This window comes from Barbus barbus (assembly GCF_936440315.1).
Source record: "Barbus barbus genome assembly, chromosome: 26".
NCBI lineage: Eukaryota > Metazoa > Chordata > Actinopteri > Cypriniformes > Cyprinidae > Barbus > Barbus barbus.
The window spans coordinates 2580420-2601193 of NC_136754.1; positions in this window are offsets into that span (position 1 = coordinate 2580420).

The window sequence follows — 20774 nt, forward strand, 5'->3', positions numbered from 1 at the left end:
GCTTTTGAGTCCGGCTTTAGTTGGGTGCTTATGACCCACTGTATATCCTGAAGTGCGCACGTATATAAATAGGCTACACAGGTGCACATATTGTGCCACGCTGATTGTGTGTATTCAAACAATTAATCACAATACGCATAGATGAACAGTCTGGTCACGAGATCAGTCAACAAGCAGTCGCTTACTTTGCTTTTGTCTTGCTGCCATATCAACATGAGAAGATATTTTGTTATTTTATTTCTAATTTAAATTTATTAAATATGTTTGAAGGCACTGCAGCTCAAAAACCTTGGTTTCCAGTTAATGATTCAACTTAAATAGTTTCATTTAAAGCAACTGTATGAACATTTGTGTATTTTTTTGACTTTTTGCAGCCCCTAGAGTGCAATTCAGTGTTGTGTGTATATATAGCTGTCGCAATTACAGTAAACTGCCGTAAATCGATCCGCTTCTTTCACCGGATTTCATACCTACTCATCAATAACAGAAAGCCAATCACATTATTAGAAGTCAGTGAACCATCAGAATGATTTTGAAACATAAAAAACAACTTACATACAGTTGCTTTAAACAAATGACATTGTGTTTAGAGGGTCTATTAGCAGTCATTTCAGTGTGAGAGTTTCTACATCTCAGCTATGTAAACAATATTTCATAATCCACAGATAATGTGTGGGACGAGGCTTTTTCTGGCAGGCTCCTGGCTTCAAGGTGAAGTGTGTGATTTCTGTGCAACTAAGCATCGCTGTTGGATGAGCCAATGTTTCTGTGCCGGGCCGCTGAAACGGAGCAATGTTTTGATAGCGCTGCAGTGTTTACTCTTGAGGAAAAGCAACTTACACATGTCTGCTGCATATTAAGCTAGAATTGGAGGAAATTACACAAATCATCCAATGATCCAAGCATGAAGCACTGATCAGATATTACAGTTTGTAGCATTACATTATTTGTATCTGCATTTATATTTGTAAAATTATGATTTAGTTTAACATTTTGTAATTCCGTCTTTTGAAGGCAATTGGCTATACTAACTCAATACACATTTCTGATCTTATTGTGGATTGATTATTTGAAAGAAATCTGCACCATTTATATAAAGATCACCTTCTTTTTTACCATCCAATCAACTACAGACCAAACAGCTGATAAAAACATCACAATAATCAACAGCTGTATGTTTGTAAGAAACAAATCCAGCATTACGACGGTTTTAACCTAAAGACTTTTCTTACAGTTGAAATATGAATCCATAATAATAAGGCTTCCTTTAGTGGAAAAAGTCCATCACCTGTTGCCATCTCACATCAAAATCCACAGTTTTGTTTTGGAGTGTTTTGGCTTGTAAACAAATCAAATTAGGCTTTTTTTCAATATTGGAGAAAGCAATATAATGGATAACAGACTCATATTTTAGCCAGAGGCAACCATTTCTGAGCTATTGCTTTAATGTTCCTTTCATGCTGTTTTCTGTTTTGTTTTTTGTTAACCTTATATAGCTCCTGGTGTATCATTATATATAAATGAACAGCATGAACATCCTTCAAAACATCCCAGAAGAAGAAAGTCAAGTTTGGACTGACATGAGGGTGAGTAAATTGCATTTTGGGTGAAGTAACCATCTAATAGGGCCTCAGTAATCCTGTAAAGCATGTTCACTGGTGGAGAGCAGACAACATTATTCAAACATCATTCCATGGGCTATCATGTATTTTCCCACAAAACTAGCACTCATCTGCATTTAAAGTGGGCATATTCAATTTGTGGAATATGAAGAAGTGCTTACGGTTCATGAGTGTATGATTATGTGATATTGATTTGTTCAGTGTGCTGGATATGTGACATCTGTCCTCAAGTTTCAGTTCAAAAGAAAATGCCAAAGCTTTTTGTTGCCTTTTGCATTATTGTAATTTTTTTTCAATCAAATTTGAATACGAACAAAATTTGAATATCTCATTTTGTTCACGAGATATAGCCTTTTTCGTAAAATTGGCCCGCCGCTTTCGAACATTTTGGTGCCCTATTATGTTGAAATTTCAACTTTTTTTCATAATTATTGATATTCACTGTCCAGAGAATTTTTCTGCACTGGTTTGGTTCAGATTGGGCGAAAAACCTAGGACTAGTTTGCAAAAGTAGGTTTTGGATCAATTTTGCAGAAAAACCGTACCTCGCAGCGTGAATCTGATTTTTTAGGCTTTTGTCTGCCTTGAACTAAGGATTCCAAAAAGGAGTTTTGAGTCTACAACAAGTGGTTTAGAGCTATGAGCAATTTCACATTTTTGTTCGCTGTAGCGTTTTTGAGGCGATGACTATTTGAAGATAGGATAGTGGAAAAAGTGTTGATTTGAGTCCCAGCAATTTGGTAAATGGAATTATGGCAGGAACAGTTGTATGCTTTTAAGCTTTTATTTTCTTCCTATTGACCTTTGAAAGTTGCCATTTCTCTGACATAAATAGCTCACAGTTGAATTGTGGCATCTCTGCATGGGCCTAATAATCCACATTCAGGCACTGTGAACATTTGCAGCTGGTGTTAAATTGTGTTGACCGGGTTTATGGGTGAATTTTTTCTCTTTGTGTGTTCAGGCCGTTAGTATCATTGATATGCTATTATAGTTTTTGTCAAGATTTTGAATTTTTTTTTTTTTATATTTTCATCTATATATATATATATATATATATTTTTTTTTTTTTTTTAATGTATTTTAATACTATAAGCAAATATAAGGAATGTTGCTACTTGCTAAAATAAAGTGTTTAGGTTTTTAGATATTTTACTTTTTGCAGCAGTACTCTATATAAAAGTAGAATCACACAATATAAGGGATCCAGAGTTCAATATGCAACTTTTACGTTCACTATAATTGAGACGTGCAAGCAACTGAAAAAAAGTAAGAATACTAAGTGATTGCGTTTCTTTCTTTTTTTCAGAAGGGAAAATGCCATAGTAAATTATACAATCTTAACATTCATGGAATGTAATGGGATTCCACCAGGTTGTCATGGCAACCTACAGAAGCAGACACCTGTGAATTAGAAGTGCTCCACTCCCCCTCCTCCAACAGGAAGTGCTTTAATTAGAGCCCGAACAGGAGAGCTGAGAGGACAATGCGCTTCATTTCTTCAACCCACCAATTAACACGAGCCATCTATCAAATCACACAGCTCAACAATTCTGACTTGTGCTGGAGAGGGAAATTATGCTTAATATTCATATCAAAACTCGTCTCTATTAAGCGCTCATCTCTTGATTATGGGTTTCTCTACAGTTGTAGATGTACTTTTCTTGATGGGATTGGAGTTCACAGTGGGCGATGACGTTATCACGATGGCTAACTAGGACAGAGAGTAAACAATATAATGGGTTATGCTACGAACAGACAATAGACGGGGAAAAAGTAAGAAACTTTATTGACGTCATGACATGCTTTTCAAAGGGGAAGCAATTTTGAAAGTGTTTCCACACTTGGATTTTGCACATTTTCCACCCTCTTTCTGAACCCAAAATAAAATGAGTAATTTTTAAGGCTATTTTATCTTTACGAATTCAATGCCTTCTGTGATAAAGAAATAGTTCACCTGAAAACGAGCTGAAATTTTCTGAAAAAGAACCTCACTCTCAAGCCATCGGAGATGTAGATGAGTTTGTTTCTTCATTAGAGATGAAGCATTTGGAGAAGCATTGCATCACTTGCTCACCAATGGATCCTCTGCAGTGAATGGGTGCCGTCAGAATAAGAGTCCAAACAGCTGATAACAATATCACAATAATCCACAAGTAATCCACACCACCCCAGTCCATCAATTAATGTCTTGTGAAGCAAAACACTGCATGCTTGAAATAATGCCTTTTAATCAAACTTTTGCTTCTGGTCAATATATCAGTCTATAATCATAATAACACTTTCTTCAGTGATAAAGTCGATCTACTGTTGTCTTCTCATATTAAAAACCCACCAACATATTGATTCGAACAGTTTTGGACTGTTTGTACTTGTGTACTTGGTGCTTGATCTGTGCATTTTTCTCTTCTGTTTCAGACAAGATTACTTTTTCAGTAGAGAAAGCAATAAGTTTAGAGGACTCATATTTTAAGCCAGAAGCAACTCATGATGGATAAATAAATGATGGATATGTTTATTACAAACACACAGTTTTTCACATCACAAGATGTTAACAGTTGGACTGGAGTGATTATTGTGATGTTTTTATCAGCTGTTTTGACTCTCATTCTGACGGCACCCATTCACTGCAGAAGATCCATTGGTAAGCAAGTGATGCAATGTGTAATTTCTCTAAATCTGTTGAAGAAACAAACTCATCTACATCGTGGATGGCCTGAGGATGAGTAAATCCCATTTAAATTCCATTTAAAGCATTTAAATGCAGCCTTCTTTTTATTTTTTGATGAACTATTCCTTTAAAGGGGACCTATTATGCTCTTTTTTACAAGATGTAAAATAAGTGTCTTATATCCCCAGAGTGTGTATGTGAAGTTTTAGCTCAAAATACCGGACAGGTAATTTTTTATAGCTTGTTAAAATTGCCACTTTTAGGGTATGACCCAAAATGCGCTGTATTTGAGTATGAGCTGTTGCTCCCGGAGAAGAGGGCGGAGCTTCAAGAGCTCCAGCTCCTGTATTAGCAGTGCTAGCCTTTACAAATAAACATTCCCCTATTAGTAAAAGCCTGTTATCTTTACAGAAAACATACTCTGTTTAAAAGACAGTCATCTGATTGTACTGTGCATAATAAATTTGCGTTTATGAATTGCACAGACGGAGCACAGCGAGATAAAAATAACAACATAGCTGGTCTCATGATGCATGGCATGCTTTCACAAACTTTATAAGTCCCACTCATGATTATGAGCTCAACAAACTCAAGCGATCAACTCACATTGCTTTCACATGCAACTTTTAACTACCACATTCCTATTCACATATTTTTTCCAATACATTTCCTTAGACAATGAAACTTAACCACAGTGTGGTCAGCTGCTTCTCACTCAGGGCTGTGTCTATGCTTATAGGGCAGCGTCACAAAAATAAGTGGGTGGATTTGTACCATTATAGGCTGGTTGTTTTCACATACTGCGGCCACACAAATGTGTTCAAACACCTAAAAGTGATTTTTGCATAATAGGTAACGCTGACATACATGACATGAATCTGGCACAATGCTAAAAAATTAACTTTAGCTATGCACTCGATCCTAACATTGGTATCCTTTGGAAGTCAAGTAGTAGTTGATGTGTATATGTAGGCGTGGATGTGCTAATGCGGGTTCAGTCATTAATTTAAATTATGTTATAAGGTGACAGAAGTGCAGAGCGACTCATTTTTGCAGCCTACTCTCAATGAATAATGTGTTTGGACTGGTGAGGAAGTTGTGCAAATGTTTTCACAGTCTACTGAGCTCAAATAAAATTAAGTTCCTTGTATGACTATTTGTTCCCTTTGGATTAACCATCAAAACCATGGTTGCATCGCAAAAGACGCTAAAGCAGTTTATTCAGAGGCAAGCAGCTGTGAGAAATGTATTACACTATAAGAAGTGTGTGGTCAAAAATATGCAACGCTGCAAATGATATATTATCTTGACATTAGAGTTTGCTTTATTTTGCAAGACTTGTACTTGCGTAGTGACAGAACGCATTATAAAAATGAAAATGTTCTGTCTGGTTTCAGTGCAGAAGTATCTGCTAATGAGCATGCTGTGCTGAATGTGACTGTTTCACTTAGACAGACTGATGAATCAGCCTCAAATAAACACACGTCCATCCGTCCTTACTGCACCTCACTTCTGATATCTGCATATGTCATCTGTGCTTATGTTTTGAAATTTAGAGAAGACTGATATAGTAGATTGTCAGCCTCAAAAAATTGTTTCTCCTGGAAAGCAATGAGACTTCTGCGTCTCTGAAGAAAATGACCACAGTAATATTTATGAAGGCACAATGGGAGGAATTCTGCTTTGTAATTATTCGTATTTTTTGGCTGGCAGCCATTTGAAACAGTGGAGTTGTAATGTGAATGCATATTTAGTAGCAGGACGTAGTGTTCTGCTCACAAGAAGACAATTTAGAGATGGGGAAAAGCGTACTGGAGGAGTCTGGTACACAAAACGTGCCTTCGAGATGGACACGAAAAATAATGTTAACCTGTAGTTCGTTTAGAGTTAGATGCTATTTCAGTAACCTCTGTGATGGAGTTGTTCATTCATTAAAAATTTTATTTTTATTTTTATTGAAACGGACTACTGTTTGTGCTGTATGTTTTTGATTAACTAAAAAGAACTGGTTCATTTGTTCGCAAATAGCAATCTTTTTTGCACTGTATATGTATTTAATTCACTAAACGGAAACTAGTTATGCTGTATGCTTTTTGGAAACTTTTTTACGCTATAGGCAATGCTTTTTAATTCATTAAAAGGAATTCCTATTTTCAGTGAATCAGACTACACTAGTTATGAGGTATGCTTTTATGTCACTAAAAAGAACTGGTTCATAAGAGTCATTTGTTCATGAATTGGACTACACTGTAATCCCTTGTATTTGTTTGATTTTGCGTGCAGTTCAAACGCAATAGAAAATACATGTAACTGTTGTTTTGCGGCACACAAATGTTTCTTCAGTCCAGACTGCAAGTGTTGTGTTTGAGTAGCAAAGTGCAAGAACGTGGTTTTGACTCGACACTGGGGAAAGGAGATCTGGAGGACAGGTGTTCAGCAAGATGCTGTTTCTCCTTTGACTGTCTGAATGTTTTGTGGTCAATACGAGATAAGTGTTCTAACAAAATTTCATAAAGTAGCTGTAATAATAGAGTGTTTAAAAACTTAATGAGGGCTGAATACCGTTACTTAATGTTTGGTTTCTGGATATGTAACACGTTTACTATATTACATCCCAACCCTGGATCGTAATCATTTCTCATCACATTATTCCTAAACCAAACGATTTGGGCTGCTAAATAACTGCATAGTTCTACACTCTTTCTTTATGTCAAATTATACATTTATTATATACTTATTTTTCATAGAAGAACATCTGAGAAAAAAGTTTAGCCTTGTAAACAATTGAAACGATATTCACTTTTGCATTCTATAAATGAGCAACAAAAGTACCTCTAGTTCATCTATGGTTTTTTAAACCAAGTTTATATTACCAGTCTGGCTTTTTTTGAAAACTGGCTGTCATCAACATTCGGTGACCTCATTATTTGCCGTAACCTCTTGAACACTCATGACAATGGCTTTAAAGGTGATGTGTGGATGTTAAAATACTATGCCCTAATTTAATATGCAAAGGCAGCTATAAGCAAGACATTCGTATTTTAACCTCCAGAAGAGAATAAGCATTGCTTTCAAAACATTTCTACAGTTTGGGGCAGGACTTTGTATTGCTTGTTTAGTTTGTCTAGAAACCATCCAGAACAAGTTGTCAACAGCTTAAATGTTTCACCAGTGTACAACAATTTATCGGATGCTCTTAAAAGTGTTAAACAGACTTAGATTTGCCTTCTCTGCTGGTCTACTATGTGTTCTATTGATGTCATTAACTAATCAATGTTGTCATGATTATTATGGCTTAAATGTTATGGCTTAAAACCAGTGGGGGTCCAGAACTGTGTGTCTGTGCACAAAGATGGTGGTCTACAAATCATGTACTTCTGATGGGTCCTGCGCCAGTCCAGAATGGACAGATTTCTCCAGGTATGATGGATCTGCTTGCACACTCAGAAGGTTTATTGTGCAACAATATCAACTACTATTTTAAAAACAGTGTTTATTGCACAGTATTTTGTAAGTAGGAAACTATTTTTCCATTCCCAACATCGGCGAAGAGCCAGTGTGTCCAGTGTTATTCCGGTCATAAGTATTAGATCCTCCCAGATCAAGCCGCTGGCTCTATGGCTGCTGAACCGGTGACTGATGGCCATCTGTGTTGTGTCAAAAGCACCAAATTAACCCACACAGATAGCAGTAATTGCTGTAGTGTGTCGTCCCAATGGGTTTTTGTGTGTGTGTGCGCGCACAGTTTGGCATCAGGATTCAGGGTTTTTTGATGTTATTGTGAAACAGTGTGAAGACTTTCTCCTTATCTGTCGTAAAAAACATATGTACTTGTTTACTTGGGTCTTGTTGTGGTTGCATGAACAGGAATGATCCGGAATTTGAAGTATAGTATCCCAAGTTTTTATCTGTTTAATTTTTCCCCATGGTATATTGACAATGTTAGTCATGGTTTCTCGTTCCAAACCAGTTTAGTTTTCATGACTGTTTTCCACCTTCTCTTTGACCCTTAGAAATAAACAGGCTATTTTTGCAGTTGTGCCTTAATGAGTGCATGTAAACACTCTTTTCTCTTGCGCTTTGCTGCTTTTCCTCATGAGCTGCGGGTTTACAAATAATATAAATAAATTAGCCAGCCTCACTAATTGACTAGTCGTTCTAGTTTTCATGTAATGGTTTGTTTAATGGTTTAGTCTCAGTTTAATGCACTCTGCTGCCACACATTTAGATTCGTAACAAGTCATTTTTGTAGCATAGTTTTTGAAATAATCTCTTTTTTTTTATTACTATTATTTATTTATTTTTTATACAAACCTCAGCACTATTTTGGGTGTTCATTTATTTATTTTAGTTAACTTAATTATGCTTTCAACTACCATCGAGTGAAGCACTTTTCAGAGTTTAGTATGGTTTTTTTTCTCATATTTAGAATTTCATTTTATATTTTCTGTTTTCATTTTAGATGTAGTTTAATTATTGTAATTTTTGTTTAATTATGTTACTATTTAGGTTTATTTTTTTAGATTTGGTTTTAATTTGATTATGCTTCCAGTTGTAAGTAAGAATGTAGTACTTTCTTGTTATTTTAGTATTATGTATATACTATTATATTTTTTATTAATATTTTGAATTGGCTTTTATTTTTATGTTTTCAATTTTCAGCTTAAAATCTTTAGTGAATTTGTCATTTTATGATTATTATTTTTTATTATATTACTATTTCGTTTTTTTTCAGTTGTAGTTCTTTCTAGTTAGTAAATTCTAGTTAGTTATATATTTAGGTACTAAACTTATTTCTGTTTATTCCAAGCAGGCAACATTTTCATTTTCAATTCTCAGTTTCATTTTGTGCATAATAATATTTAATTTTTATTTTGTTTTTATATTAAATAAAATAGTTTTAATTCCACCGATTTTTTTTCCCAGTAACAATCATGCTTCATAAACACAATCTTTTTTTTCTCACTCAATCTCTTTTTAACCAAAGAAATTAAGTATCTCTCTGTATTTCCTGTGTTCACTCTGTGAAACTGAAATTGCTCAAATAATCATTCAGGGGATGTTTTGTTGTCCTCATTAGGAGACGTGTGAATGTCGTTTACACTCGTGTGGGAAGACGAGTGGCCCATTTAGTGCTGCTGTCACTAACCTTCCCAGCCTTTCTTAATGAGCGTGTGGGATATCAGTGCCGGTATTCAAAACAACCCCCATCTCCTTCTTCATGTGCAGATTTTTTTTCCCGGAGATGTGGACTTGGAGTTATGAATAATCGAGCTATTAGTGCCCGTAGGGAGAACAGAATGCGAGAGCCGCATCTGGTAAATCGACCACCAAAGATGCTGCAAACCATAGCAGTTACTGTTTTCCAGGAAATGAAAGATCAAAGATGACTGGAACAGCAGGAGTGTTTACCTTATTTTAGAATTTAAGACAGGTGTTTGGGAAATTAAATGCGTCAAGACACATGCTGTTTAGGTCAGGTCGTGTAAAGAAATGGTGCTCTTGTGGGTTATTTCAGTCAAATGTAGCATATGAATGTGATTTATTAATAAGCCAACTCTTTGTGTTCTTCAGCTTCATATGCTTCCAGCTTCAGAGTTTATTTCTCTTTCTGTTCATATTATCATGGCTCTGAGGAGGCAAACTGTGATTGATAAGGAATGATGTCCTGTAGTGTGAATAATACAGACATAGTCAAAACGCCATGCTCACATGCAATAATTTATTCCTGTTTTTATCATTTTTATTTACAATATTTTATTCCTGTTTTTTTATTGTAGGATGGGCAACCGTTATGGGAAAGCCTAAAAACTCAATAAACATGGTAAAATTAATTATTTTGTTTTTATTTATTGGATTAATGTATCATTATTATTATTATTATAATCATCATCAAGTAGCCCTATAGTGGATATTATTGTTTTTACTGTAAAAATCCATTTGAATTGTTTTTTTCCTTAACGGTGGTAAAATTGATTATTTTATTTATTTGTATTCTGTTGTATTACTTTTGTTTTATTATTATTATTATTGTTGTTGTTTTATTTTACTTTTCAATGAGTGCTATAGTGAATGTTATTTGTTTTTACTCTAAATATCTATTTTAATTTTCCCCTTTTTAAAATGATTTATATTTTTTTAAACAAGAGTAGATGGGTAACATTTCCTAAATTATTTATTAATAAATATTATTTGATGTATTTTTATTTCAGTGTATGAGAGTTATTTTTCTCTTTCTGATCAGTTACAGTCTTGTTGCACAAATATATTAAACGGTTGACAAGTTCATCACCTGTCTTCCTGAATAAAACTGGTTTAGTGACACTGACATTTGAAGAAAACTATCATCCCTTAAGTACTGAGGTCGAGTTCTGCCACAATAACAGCAAAATGCATGTAAAATAGGTCAAATATCTGCAACAGGCGCACTTTCAATGCACTGAGCAAGCTTTCACATTTTCATGCTTGCACAGAATATATATCTTCCCTGACTACAAATTATAGCAGATTAACAGAAGCAGGTGTTAAAGTAACAAGTTCAAGCATCATCAGGCAAAACTGTACATCTCTCCAGCTGTTCTCTTCTGTGTCTGTTAAATCAGCTCTGCGTTTCTAATTATGTGTCTATTTGTGTGTGTATTTATGTGTGTTTGCTCGCTGGCTGTAGCAACTCAATACAGATTTGTAATGTGCTGCATTAGAAAAAACAGCAGGAGGACTTTATCAGCAGAGCAGTGCTTCAACTCAATGTCAGGACTGTTTGTAGAAGACTTCTAGAACATGTCACACTGCTCCAGCTGGGAATTGTGTGGTTATAGCATTGTTCTTGTATAGTATGTACTGTAGTTAGGACCAAAATGCCTTTTGCAAGATTATACCTGTATTCTTGCATATTTCAGAGTGAATTAGGATATTAAACTGTAAAATGTAGGGTGATACTTGACTTTATCCATCGATAATTTTTTAATCATGGAAAACTGGGCGTTATGAATAAGAATGGATGATGAATAAGAAAAGTATGATATAAATACATATAAATAAATTTAGACCACTTGACTTAGTGATTGCTATCAGCATGTGCAGCATAACAAAAAATATTTTTGAACCAAATCACCTACCCTCACTGTAAACAATTATCGTGATTTTAACGGTAAAAAACTGTGAAAATGCTACGGTAAAAACCTGTTACATGGTTAACGAAAAGTTCCTATAAAATTTAAACTGACGTTCCCAGAATTCCCTGCATTCCATTTCAAATTCTGTTTGAATTTGACGTTTTTTCTTTGAAATAACTATGTTTCAGTTAGTATCAGTTATGTTTATTAGGGTTGTATGTTACATCTAATGTTGTTAAATTAATGTTTATAGCATATTTCAGTTTAATGAGTCTCACCATGATGGTGTTTAGTGCTTGTGTGAATGACACTGTGCACCTTCTGTATATGCTATTGTTTAAAAGTTGCTTGTGATGGGCTTTGGCTCATCATGTGACTTTCTCATCATCACCTGCATTTGGTGGTTATCAGTGTATTTCAAAGGAACAAAACAGATTTCAGTACTTCAATAGGTTGGTATATTAAAATTATATCAGTTAAAGAAATTAGGGTATTTAACTGTAAATTTAAGTTAAAACCGTAAAACCTACAACGTTGCTACCGTATTTTTTACGGTAGAATTCTGGCAACCACAGCTGCCGGTTTTTTACCGTAAATTTTACGGAATTGTTTTTACAGTGCTGCCTTTTAAGTGGAATAATGTGCACCAAATAATAATTCAGAGTTACACCATTTTTATTTTGTGTCATGTGGAGACTTTTTTTGTAACATAATCCAATTTTAAGGAATTAAAACTTTTATTCAGCAAGGATGCATTAATCAAAAGTGACAGTAAAGACGTTCAGAATGTTAGAGAACATTTCTATTTCAAATCAGTGGTGTTTTTAAACTTTATCTTCTTAAAAGAATCTTCAAAACAAATTATTACCATTTACACAAAAATCTGAAGCAGCACAACTGGATTAATAATCAAAAATGTTTCTTGAGCAGCAAATCAGCATATTAGAAAGATTTCTGAAGGATCACGACTGGAGTAATGCTATTGAAAATAATATTTCACAATTTTATTAATTTTACTGTATTTTTGATCAAATAAATGTAGTCTTGATGAGAAAAAGAGACTTCTTTCAAAAATCTAGCAACCCCAAACTTTTCATTTCATTTTATTGGATCAAAGGCAACAGAAAGACAATTAAAGCCACTTTAGAAGATTTTATGGTATATAGACCATAAAAGTGATAAAAGTAAACAGGTTTGACTTGCTGTTCTGAATGCAGAGGTTTGTACACAAGACTCAGAGCAAGTTCAGATGGAGGTTTTAGCAGAGGCGTAGTAACCATTATAACTAGACAATTTTGCCACCCTCATTTCTGTGCAGATAATCAAAACCCATGTCTTGAATGTGTCCCCACACTTGTCAAATCATTCCTACGCTCTTGGTTTTGGGTGGTGGAGGCATGCTGGGAGAATTATTGAAACATTGACGCAGCTCTTTAGACACACATTTGGTGGAACTTGGTTTCTAAAAAGCATTAAATAAATCACTATTTCATAGTCAAAAGATCTTGTTTACTGGTGCTTAATTTTCCAAGTTGACGTTTGTGTCATGAATAGGGATAAATCTAGATCCATCTTTCAGTCCTCAGAGGATATGAAGTGTTTGCGTTGGGATTGTTGCTGTTTGCATAAGAAGTGAATGAAGGGTGAAAATGAAATTATGCAAGGCTCAAAGGGTGTAAGATTTTCATATATTCATATTTGAAAGTAATCCAGAGATAAACAATCCTAGACAATAAGATCTAGGTGTATAATATAGTGTATTTAATATCATATTAATATGAGAATTATGACTGCGAGCTGGAGCTTCTGTCATGCTGAGAGCATCAACTGTGCCATTGGCTGTGTCCCATATCACTAAGGTGCCAGATATGCAGTTTTTGGTGTCCCAACTATTCACTAAAAATGCAAACTGCTGTTAGGCTGTCTTTCTGGTATGATTTGTGGTTCTCAATAAGGAAAAGCTGGTACTTTGCTATTGTAAGTTGATTTGCTGCTACTTTATCTAACTTGCTAAGTTGGAGAAAGGATTGTTCAGTGTCTTTAAGTATATCAAGTCAAGTCACCTTTATTTATATAACGCTTTTAACAATACAAATTGTGTCAAAGCAACTGCACAATATCAAAAGAGGAAAAGAGTGTGTCAATAATGTAAAATGACAAGATTAAACACTCAATTATCAGTTAAAGGTATTTCATTATTGAATTCAGTGATATCATCGTCCAGCTCAGTTCAGTTTAAATAGTCTCTGTGCAATCAGGTCGACGATATCGCTGGAAATGAAGTGTCCCCAACTAAGCAAGGCGACAGCGGCGAGGAACCAAAACTCCATCGGTCACAGAATGGAGAAAAAAACCTTGGGAGAAACCAGGCTAAGTTTGGGAGCCAGTTCTCCTCGGGCCAAACGAACCAGCAGTTTGTTCCAACTACAGCAAAGTAGATTTGAAGGGCCCAACTGGTTCCAGTGGTCTTTTCCCGATGACTGTCTAGGTGGTGGGGTCCTCACTGGGGATCTGTCTCTGGGGCTCATTTAAGTGTCCTGGTCTCCGCTGACGTTCAGGGATGTAGAGGTCGTCTCTGGGTGCTGATCCACCATCTGATATGGATACGAACTTGATCTGGTGACTGCAGTGACCATCTGGGCTGGATACGGACCGGATTGGGTGCCTACGGGGACCTCGGAATAAGAGAGAAACAGACTAATATTAGCATAGATGTCAATCTTCTTATGATGTAACAAGTACATTGTGTGTTATGGGAAGTGTTCCCGGTTCCGTTTGACATAAACAATGCAGCCTAACAATCCTTTAACGGATTTGAATATTAGAAGCGTATTAGTGTGTGTAAACCAGGTTAAAGCGATGGGTCTTTAATCAAGATTTAAACTGACAGAGGTTGTCTGCCTCCCGAACAGTGCTAGGTAGATTGTTCCAGAGTTTGGACGCTAAATAGAAAATGGATCTGCTGCCCGCAGTTGATTTTTATATTCTAGGTATTATCAAATGGCCAGAGTTAACAAGATTAACAAGATTTTAAAATCTATACGATGTTTAATAGGGAGCCAGTGCAGTGTTGACAGAACCGGGCTAATGTGGTCATACTTCCTGGTTCTAGTAAGAACTCTAGCTGCTGCATTTTGAACCATTTGTAGTTAAGCGTGCAGAACAACCATCCAATAAAGCATTACAATAATCTAACCTTGAGGTCATAAACGCATGAATTAACATTTCTGCATTTGACATTGAGAGCATAGGTCTCAGTTTAGATATATTTTTAAGATGAAAAAAAGTAGTTTTACAAATGCTAGAAACGTGGCTGTCAAAGGAGAGATTGCTATCAAACAGCACACCTAGTTTCCTGGCTGATGACAAAGAATTTACAGAGCAGCCATCAAGTGTTAGACAGTGTTCTAGGTTATTACTTTTGGGGGTTTTAGGTCCGATAATTAACACCTCTGTTTTTTTCAGAATTTAGCAGTAAGAAATTACTCGTCATTCAGTTTTTTATATTGACTATGCATTCCATAAGTTTCTCCTTATTTCTCCTAATTTGGTGTGTTTCACCGGGCCGTGAAGAAATATAGAGTCGAGTATCATCAGCATAACAGTGAAAGCTAACACTGTGTTTCCTGATGATATTTCCCAAGGGTAACATGTAAAGCGTGAAAAGTAACGGCCCTAGTACTGAGCCTTGAGGTACTCCATACTGCATATATAGATACTTGTGATCGATATGATACCTCTTCATTCACTGCTATGAATTGATGGCGGTCAGATAAGTACAATTTGAACCATGCTAATGCACTTCCAAAATATCTTTTTCTTTTTGTAGTATACACAAATTGAGGTTAGCTGTTTTTTGTTTTCACTGTAAATGTCCATTTAAAAGGAAATTGAAATAAAATGTATTTATTTATTTTTTTCTATTTTATTTTATTTTATTTTCATTTATTAAATCTTTTTGTATTAATTTCTCTGTGGCCATAAAGATAAGCGGTTAAGAGAATGGATGCATGAATTTGATTTATTTGATTTTGTTTTGTTTTGCTTTATGAAAAAGTATATTGCCAAGTATATTGCTTTTGATTCAATGCATTAATATAAATGTGCATTAATCTCCTTTTTCAGTGGGATTCAGTTGAAGATAGAACTGTCTGTTTTATAAGATTGATACATTTTTAGGTTTATGTTACATTTATAAATTGCTGTGGCATTCTTTGAACTCTCGGCACCCTTGCCATTTTTCTACATCTGAAAAAGTGTACTGAGAAATTTCTCCTTCCTTAATAAAAATGGTTGTGCAATGCTAGCATGCACTTCAAAAATAAATAAATAAAATATAGCTGCAAGCAGCGATTACCGGGGTTCAAGCACTTAAGGCATTTAAGCACATAAGAAAAAATACATTACATATTTAGCAAGCCTGTAACCACCTAAATCAATTATTAAAAAACATTTTTGGCAAATCCAGGTAATTTACCATAGAAATATGATCATTTTTATGTTTATGACTGTTATGAGGTCCGATCCCCTTAAAAATGTGCATGCTTGTGGAGAATAACCTGTTGCATGTACTCAGCAGGTTTCGTGAAGTTTTGAATCAGGCTTTATAGGATTTTAGGTCAATTTGGACAGGCCCCTTTTCTAAACAACCACATTATAGCTTCCCAAAGGGCAAATTTCTACAGTTTCTTTTTATATATAATTACTAGCCTAGAGAGTCCAGAGAATTGTACTGCAGTGTTTGTTTTATAGATTGCGTGAAAAACCTAGGACTAGTTCACAAAATCAGGGTTTTTTTACATCTTCTCAATCATTTAACAAACGAAAGTTTGCAAAGTTGTCGGGAATGAGGAGTTCTATCGTATGATATGAATATTGTGCATATGGGCGAAAAACCGTGCGACGAACAGTCTTTTAGGCCTTTGAAAAATGCGATATCACCCCCCAGTGGCCGATTTCTTTCAAATTTTTGTCAGACCTTTGGGACCATGAGTCGAACAGGCCCACTGAGTTTTGTTCCAATCAGCCTCCGTTAACCTTGTCTAACAGGTGCACAAATTTGGCGGCCAATGGCGGCCATGATTTTTGAGATACGCAAATGTCCTTGTAAACACTTGTGGCACTTTAGACCAAGACTATCAACTTTCATGTTGATAGGACACATGGTTGCGCAGTTATAGTCATTTTTATGCTGTTTTTTTCCCTTCTTTTAGTGCCACCAAGAGCCAAGCTCCGCAATTTTTTTCCTGTGACTTCAGATTCAGGTCTTACATAAACATTCTGAGTTTGGCGAAGATATCTCATGCTGTTCAGGAGTTAGGCATTTTGCTAAAAGTGGCTCTACCCCTTTCCATTTGGCACTCCTTTGCGATGGTGAACTTTTTTTTTATAATTATTGATATTCACTCTCCAGAGAATCTTTTTGCACTGGTTTGGTTCTAATCAGGTGAAAAACCTAGGACTAGTTCGCAAAAGTAGGTTTTTCAAAAAAAGCGAAACGGCAGGCTCACAAGCGAATCTGAGGCAGGTGCTTTGCCAAGGATTCTAAGACATTTGAGCCTGTGACTGACAGATTTATGCGCAATATTGTACTTTAGATCGCCGTAGCACCCCATCAGGCTGATTGGGGCAAGCCTTGGTCACGTTGTAGGTGTTGCGAGTACTACCATCCCTCCAAGTTTTAAGTCTCTACAACTTATGGTTTGGTCTGCATGATCTGTTTTTAAGTTAAGACCGCTGATTACAATACAATTGTATAGCTACTATTAAGAACTACCCAATGACATACATATGTTTTGACTTTTTTCAGTCAGTCCTCAGACCTCTTCTGATGCCCTCACATTCAGTTCTTTCTCTGAAAGAGTTTTTCCATCAATGCCACAAGAAAAGGAGAATAAGTCACTTTGCATCAACTTCTTTTTATTTCTCCTCACGTTGTGTGCAAGTCAAACTGACACACTTGATTGAGTCGTGGCGCTATGAGCCGCTGTCAGTCTCTCATGATCTCACGCTGACATTTCCTTTGAAGCGCGCTCCTATTCGCCGCGTGATGGCGGAGTATTGAGAACATTGTGACGGTGTTTGTCAGAATCATAATTTCTCTTTCATGTCTCCCCACTGGCAGCCGCTCAGGACAAGTTTTAATAACAATACGAGGAGGACGTGACAAACTGATTTCTCACAAAAGCACAGAGAAATAATATTTATTTATTTTTACATGAAGACAGACGTGTAAAATCCCAGCATATGAAACTGACTCAAGGCCTTTTTGTTTTGTTTTATTAAATGAAATAGAAGTGGAGGGGAAATGGAGAAGTTTTAGGTGTCTGGTTGTAAAGTGCCCTTAAATGTGTCCTGGAGGATTGTAACGTACAGCCGTGATTGAAGCAGCCTTGTACTGTCCTGTCATATCCATCCAGCTCTTTTTTTTCTTGCCATCACAAGCCTCTTTTTTTTTATCACAACCCTTTTGTTTCTTCCTTTTCGTTTGTTTGCCTTTGTCACATTAAAGTCAATGATCTTGGCATCCAAAAACACATTTCCTCAACTTGCCATCTTTAACACACATGCACAGCTGAAAGATGTGTGAAGTGAACTCGCTTTTAAGGCAAAGTGAATAGGATAAAAAATTTAGCAAGTAGATTTTACCATACTTCCCCGGTTAAATAAACCACAGTAAAGTAAGTTAGTTTAGTATGTTATACAAATCAGTGCAATATGGATAAACACCTATATATTATGGAATAAAACTTTAGTGCATGTACACTACTGTTCAAAAGTGTGGGATTAGTAAGATCTGTCTTATGCTCATCAAGGCTGCATTTATTTGATCAAAAATTGAAAAACTAAAAATACAGTAAAAACTGTTTTTCAGTATTCTTTGATTAATTCAAAGTTAAAAAGAACAGCATTTGTAACAATGTACTTTTTTATCAATTTAACATATCATTGCTAAGCAAAAGTATTAATTTTTTTAAAGAAAAAAAAGATTTCTATTTTAAATAAATTCTGTTCTTGTTTATTCATCAAAGAATCCTGAAAAAAGTATCACAGGTTCCAAAAAATATGAAGTATTAAGTAAATATTAACTATTAATGTTTACACTGATAATAAATGAGCATATTTGAATGATTTCCGGAGGAGCATGTGACACTGAAAACTGGAGTAATGATGCTGAAAAATTACATTTTAAAATATATTCCAACAGAAAAACGTTATTTTAAATTGCACTAATACGTCACAATATTACTGTTTTTATTGACATTTTGATTTAAAAAATGCAGCAAAATCTTAGTGATCCCAAACTTTTGAATGGTAGTGTACTGTATGTGCTTCTGAAGTGGAGAAAAAAAAAACTCATTTAGAGAAAATGGCAGCAAAATAGCCCAAAATCTCAGTGGTTTTGCCTGTTGTGACTTGTTGTTTTTAATTTGGCTGGGCTGATTGTCTCTGGAGGGATATTCAATGTGTTTTCCAGGTTCAATGGAGTGTAATAATTACACTCGACATCAAGAGGCTTTTCGATCCGTTAGCTTCTTTCTAACGCCACTCAGAATCAAATTGAGTAGCATGACCTTTCACTTATGTGTGCTAAAGCACATAAATAATCACCCCCTTTAACTAGGAGATATCTGGCTCAATAATATAACTGAGGAGATTTATGTCAAACAAAATACTGTAAATAACACAATCTGACACAGGATAAGAGATAATGTTGCCTTTCTTTTAAAGGAACACTCCATTTTTTTTGGAAATAGGCTCATTTTCAACTCCCCTAGAGTTAAACAGTTGAGTTTTACCGTTTTTGAATCCATTCAGCCGATCTCCGGGTCTGGCGGTAGCACTTTTAGCGATCATTGAATCGGATTAGACCATTAGCGTTTGGTCATCAAAAATGACCAAAGAGTTTAGATAATTTTCCTATTTAAAGCTTGACTCTCCTGTAGTTATATCGTGTACTAAGCCCGACCGAAAATAAAAATTTGCGACATTCACTCCCCCCACCTACAATCCCGGCCGGCCCGAGACTCAAACCCACAACCTTTGGATTACGAGTCCGATTCTCTAACCATTAGGCCACAACTTCCCCATTGCAATGTTTGTCATAGCATTGCAATGTTCAAGTACACCAAAAATAACAAATTATTTCAGATTTGAAAATAATTTGAAATAAAACATTACTGTAGTGGTGCTGTTATCAAAAGCCATTGCCATCATTGTGGAACAGATTATTACTATTTTATAACAATGGAAACGGTAAATTAAAACTTTTTGCCTGATGCTCCAAGACTCAAACATGTAAATTACTGTTTTTTTTTTTGTTTTTTTTTTGTTTTTGCTTTTTTTGTACATTATTTGCACTGGTGTAGTTTTGTTTGTTGTTTTATTTGTGATGGATGGATGGATGGATGCAACAGGTGAACAGTGAATGTTCAGGATAGAGAGACAAATGCATTTGTTGATTTTAGTTAAAATGATATGTACCTTGAAACACTCTTCTTGTTGCTATGACGATAGGACTATCTAATTAGCTGTTGAGTGCTGTTGGTACAAGTTAGCTGTATGAAAACAACAATCTTCCCTATTAAAACACTTTATTTATCCCAATTTTGGATGGCTGATGGTTTCAGAGATGGCAGTATTTACTGTTTGAACAGTTTAGAGCTATTTGGAAAAGCTTAAAATCAACATTAAACATTTATTTACATTTATTCATTTAGGAGACTTTTATCCGAACGACTTACAAATGAGTCTGCATTCTTCAGATGGTCTTTACTACTTTTAGAAGAGCAGTGCACAGTTAGTGGCCCTAGCTGGTTAAGCTTATTAATCTTAAGCTTATAAACCCAAAGAAAAGAAAAAGCAAACGATAAAAAAAGCAAAGTAAGCAAGTAATTTATAGCCTAATATTCCTATCTTAAACAGGATGGGATTTGATGTCATGTTGACTTTAAATTGAAAGATGGTCTTAAAGCAATAGTTCACCAAATAGATGTAGATGAGGTTGTTTCTTCATGGGAACAGATTTTGAGCATTGCGTCTCTTGCTCACCAATGGATCCTCTGTAGTGAATGGGTGCCGTCAGAATGAGAGTCTGAACAGCCGATAAAAACATCACAATAATTCACAAGTAATCCACACCACTCCAGTCCTTGTGAAGCCAAAGGCTGCTTGTTTGAAAGAAACAAATCCATCATTAAGACGTTTTTGGAGAAATTTAGAACAATATTGCAAGCCATAAGAAAGGTCAACATACTGTGTACCTGCTGACCAAAATATTACTCAGTGCCAATATTACTTTTCATACAGAATGACCGGCATTATCGCAGCATGAATCAAAAGTGAAGAAACAGTCCGGGGTGAAGT